This window comes from Lissotriton vulgaris, chromosome 4_1, assembly GCF_964263255.1.
Source record: "Lissotriton vulgaris chromosome 4_1, aLisVul1.2, whole genome shotgun sequence".
Classification (NCBI taxonomy): Eukaryota; Metazoa; Chordata; class Amphibia; order Caudata; family Salamandridae; genus Lissotriton; species Lissotriton vulgaris.
Genome location: NC_141691.1, coordinates 1,561,316,682 through 1,561,322,455, shown reverse-complemented (window position 1 = coordinate 1,561,322,455; position 5,774 = coordinate 1,561,316,682).

Genomic DNA, 5,774 nt, shown 5'->3' with positions numbered 1-5,774 from the left:
TCTAACTCCTATCTGCTATTTTTGCAACCTAAATTTCAGTAAAATGACTTGGTGTAGGAAGATTAATACTGTAAAGATATGAAACTGTGTTGTTTAGAAATATCATGTGAATGAGGGTGTGCAAATCTAGAAATGAAATTTGTATTTGGCATAGTGATAGCATCAGGTACAAGTTTACTTAATGTTTGATGGTATAGAACACGTTACAAATTTAAACTGGAAAGATTGAGAAAAGAATAGATAAGACTAAGATTAAGAAATTTCAGAAAATAACTACTTAACTCATAGGCCACGCGGAAAAATATGAGACAACAAAATGAGTACTTCAGATAAATATTTTAGAACATATATGGACGCAAGTTTTTGGAGAGGTATTTAAAAGATAACGAGTTAACTTATACAATTTGGCCACGCGGAAAGGTATGAGAGAAGAAAATGTGTACTTAAGATAGATTTTTATAGAAGATACTTGCACTGGGCTTTGTTGAGATATATTTAAAAATAGGTCGTATAGTTTAATTAGTATGTAACTGTGGAAGATGTAGTGTGCTTACTCAAGAAATTGCGAATTTGAGAAAAACATTTAAGACATGTTTTTTCAGGTATTTATATTATGAATAGAGGTTTTGTATGGGTTTTTTAAACACAATCATTTTGATTGCGTTTTTTTCCCCGCTGTTATATGATGATTAATATTGAAATCACTGTTTATAGTGAAAATCAATGTATTCTGAGGACAGCAAAAATAAACTATGTAATATGTTGTTTACGTTATTTTGTTACATTGAATTTAGAAATATGTATTATAACAGATTTTTTTACTGTCTTCCACAGATATTACATTTATAGGGTAAGTACAACTAATAACATCCGAGAGTTTTGTCTGCCTCTCTCTTATTCTTATTGTTTTGATCTCCTTCCTTTCTCAGTACTGTTTAGTCACTCTTATTCTGTTTAACTGATTCACATTTTGTGTTGTTTAATTTTTTCCCTATTTCTGTAACATCTTTTCTGTCACTATCATATTTAGTCTATCTATCTCTTCAGTTTTTTTCTACTGTTGTCTCATGGTGACTCACCTTTATTGATCTTGCATCACCTTTGTTTCTAGAATCTTAATTTGTTTGTCTTACTGTATCTAATATTTGTTCCCTTACTTTGCTTTCATTAATTATGCTCAAATCGTACACTTAAATGTAAAAGGCCTCACTTATGAAAGCCTTGCGCCAACGATGCACCAATTTTCCCATGTTAAAAGTGACGCATGGGCGACGGAAGGCCTTCATAAATAAGGATCATACTTTACTTCTCTTACCCTACTTTATTTCTATTTATATGTGTCTTGCAGTGCTTGTCTATTTGTACTCCGTTTACTTTCTGTTACTCACTCTTTTTCACTCTGTTTCTCTTACTGTTTTTCCTTTATTTTATTTATGTCCTTAACCTCTTGGCTGCTAGGCGTTTTCCCGCTGTGTGCTGGAAAATGCCATTTTAGTGGCACTATGACGAGCTCAGCTCGTCATCAGCACACGACACCCGTGGGTGATGACGAGCTGAGCTCGTCATCAGCATCGAAAGGGTTAAGATATTCCTATACTCTTACTGTGTTTCTTTAAGAGACTGTTTACTTCGTGTACTATCACCGATCATACTTTTATTTTCTCTCTTACTTTACTTTCGTTTAAACACTCATTCTTTCAGTGCTATTATCTCTTTCAATGAAATATGTTACTTATTGATTTATATTCTAGACAATCTGTCTCTGTCTCTTTGTCTCTTCCTTGGACTTTTTTTCTTTTACTTTCTGTTTCATGCACTCCTACTTTTTTTTTGTTTTATGAAATGTACATTATAATCTTATTTTTACTTTTCTTCCACAGATACTATGTTTGTAAAAGACATTTACTTTTAGTTTGTTACTATTTCTTAGGTAAGTATAAAAAATAAAGAAACTGTTCCATCACTGTGTCATTTCTTTGTCTATCCTAGTTATAGCAGTGTCTTCTTTAATATAAGCACTTCCACACAGGTTTCGGTGCATTGTCATAAGGAGTGCCTTAAAAGTGATTTAATAAAATCCGCGACATTTCACTGAGTGAGTTCAGCAACACTGATATATGAAAACATTGGTGGTAAATGACTTTAAGTCCTTTGCTGCAGTGGCAATTCCGCCTTAGCGTTAGGGGGGCGTGGGGCTAAGTGGCGCTCACATGCTCATGATGGAGCCACTCCTTCACGAGCCATGGTTGAGCTGTGCTCATGACAGAGCGGTTCTGTCATGGCCCCGTTCAGTCAATAAAACGCTCCGCGGAGGCGCAAAATCAGTGCTGCGCAAGCGCAGCGGCAAGGCCATGACAAAACCGCTCAGTCATGAGGACAGCTCAGGCGATGCTCATGACGGAGCGGCTCTGTCATGAGCATGGGAGGAGTTAAGAGGTGTTAAGAAAACTGGGGGGTCTCTTCACAGAGAGTGTTGGTTGTAATTTAGAGGGCACTTTAAAACACATAGGGGCAGTTTTATGATGACCTTGCGTCTCTTTGTGGCACAATTTCGTCACTTTATTTGATACAATAACGGTGCAAATAATGCGCCATATTTACAACGTTATGCATGTAGGAGATATGTCACATTCTAAAGCCCTGCATCATAAGGAAGTGTTCCTCTGAAGGGGGGGTGTTCCTGTGCAGGAACGCCTCCTGAAAGTAGCTGAGTGAAATGCATAAGATTTCACTCAGTCACTTTCAGGCCCATGCTGTTTTAAAACTCTGCATGTGCTTGAAGCAGGCGTAGGTCTCGACGCAGCATTGTGAATATAGAGCACTGCTGAGCCTTACTGGAGCTGCATCACACTTGCGACTCAACTCTAGCAATGTATTACCTTTCTGGCACAGATGCGTTACGCATCTGTGCTGTTTTTGCACCATGGTGTGCCACATTATAAATGTGGCGCACCATGGGTGACGGAGCAGTGGCTTACTGTGGTGCACATTAAGTGGTGAATCTCTGGGGGTGAAGCAGTTAACATAAATCTTCCCCATAGGTTAAAAATCTGCGTTTAGTACAGTGTTGGCCCTTTGTAGTGTTATGTTTTTGCTGTTATTCTATGTAGATATGTAATATTGCAGGTTTTTTGTCACGAAAAAGAAGCCATGACTATTGGCTTTGCGAATGATTGCAAGATTCTTAAAATTAAAAAGCAGCAACCATGGCATTAATCAATATAGTATTGTAAATACCTATGTTTAAGAATGATGAAAGAGTAAAAGAAAGTTAACCTGATCTTTTCAACTTATTCACAGGCTTCTTTAAAGGAAGTGTTCTATATGATTATAGCATGGGTGTTTCACTTTTTTATACCTAACACAATGCATTATGTATGCTGTAGCAGGAGGAGTACTACATACTTCAATATCCTTCAGTGCTTATTTTCTTTTACTAAGTGGTAATGAGACCGACACAAAACTTCAATGGGCGGGAGGGGCTGCTGTTGTGCTCTTAGACGACTGCGAGGCCGCTGCAGCAGTGGGAGTGAGGCCTCTCAGAGGGTGCAGCGCAGTTCCTTTTGATGGCCACAATTACAGATAACAGGGTAGGGATGTCCGTGGAATTTACGGATGGTTACTCAGTGTAGAATGTGCGCGGCGCCCCTGGTACCTCATTACGGCGCACAGGGGAGCCGCGTTGCACAGTTTGAGAATCAGAGACTTAGGACATAAACTTTCATAATAGCAAGGCTCCTAGGTGATAAAAATCGCCGCTGCTTGGCGTTGTAAATATCGACGGTATGGGCGGAATTTTCTACGGTGTTAGTGCTTTAATAAAAAGGACAACACATATGTGATAGTAAATGCTGTAACAGCCGCAGTACTTAACATTATCGCGTGAAAACAAACGTTGTTTTCACACAGTAATGTGTGCCTTGTAATTAGGGGACGGGTGGATTTAGTTTTATTTTCTACACTCTTTTGTTAACGATTTCGAATGTTTCATTAGAGCAGGCTTTAACAGTTCTGCGATAAACTAGTTTATTGCACCTCTTTTTCTCGCAATGCCTCTTTTTGTGATAGGGTGTTTTGCCGTCCAACCACATTTTGCATGTGCTTTAACGTACGCCCAGTTTTCATGTCAGTAACTTACTGTACGCAATATATGCAAAGTGGTCTTACGGCAGGCGATGTAATGCCGTTTTCAAGAAGGTGCAGCAGAATATTTTCAAGGATAGGTAAAACATTAACGCCGCTTTTATCGGCAGAAAACAGCAGATATAGCGGCGATAACGGCGTTGATAATATGCTCTATGAATTGCAATTGAATCTAATGTTAGATGTAAATACAAGTAACGTAGGTTTCGGTTGCAATTCATAGATCATATTATGAAGGCTATTATCGTCGTTTTATCGGCAGTGTCCTGTGGATGAAATCGATGATATTGTAAAACGTCTCCATCATAATATTCCGAAGTATCATAGCTTTTTTGCATAATTGTCCTGAAAAAAAGCGTTGATACTTCAGCTTGTGAATAGAGCTTTTTTTGGTACAATGAATTAGTTCTGAAAAGAACTTTTTATTTTATTTTTTTAAAACAAGTGTTATGTTGTTTTTGATTTTTAAAACTTGCACCAACATTTTCAACTGTGACACAGGATCAAAATGAAATGAAAAAATGTATTTTTTGTCGGAGCATTGATGACTCTTAATTTTAATTTTAATAAGATTGAGGCTCTGCTCTCCGTACAGAAGAATTTCTCCACAGTCGTTGCATTTCATGTGCACCTTCGCCAAATATGGTCTCAAGTCCATCTCTGCACTCGATGGAGATACAGGTCGTCCACCAGAAGATGTGCTGGCCACCTCTGATGGTAGTTGCGTGGCCAGGGCTCTTGTCGATGCCTTTGCAAATTGCACAGGGTGCACTTGTTTCACATGCCTCATCATGGTATGTATGGAAAAGGAATGGAAAGGGGCGACCATTCGGTCCCCCCGAACGTATGGCGGAGTACCACGATCCCCCCGGGAAGCCATCTTGGGCGGGAGGCGAGTCTCGGCTGGTATGCCCGAAGCGGCGTAGCCGGGGCGCGCTTTTTCCCGCCCTGGAGTGGGCTGGCCTAGACACTGACGCGGCCGGCCACGCCCTTTGGGGCAGGCAGGGGCGGGTTTACGCCCGCCCTGAAGACGGATAAAAGGAGCAACAAGCCAAGAAAGCATCCTCTTGTTCCTGTGCTCTGAAGCTGCACCTCCTCGCTGCACGTGAGCTCGAGACGGAACGAAGAGCCAATTTTGAGCGTGGTAATCTTTCTTTTTTGTCTTACAGATACTCTGTCTGAGAATGCCTAAGAAAGTCGGAAAGCGAGTTACTACCGATCAGATGCTCCGTATGCTCATGAAAGAAGTTACCGATCTGAAGAAGCAGATGGCGGCTAAAGACGGGGAAGGGGGACCGAAACGACCTTTGGCGGGAGCAGCTCCTGTAGGAAAAGGCAAGAGGCCCAGAAGGGGGGCATCTGGGGGGGACATCCCGGTCCCCGATACCCCACTCGAGGAGCCAACTCCGGCGCCGAGGGAGGGAAATCCGATTCCCGTGGTGGTCACTCCCGTGTCCGGAGAGGATATGCCGCCTGAGTTAGCAGCACAATTGGCAGCGTGGTTGGGGAAAGATAGCGAGGGCGCCACGGCTGACGACGCACGGGTGTTGATGAAGCAACTGCGTGAAACTAGGGAGGCGGCGAAGGCACCATCGCCAGTTACCCCGCTGTCTCCGGCGGTGGATAAAGCA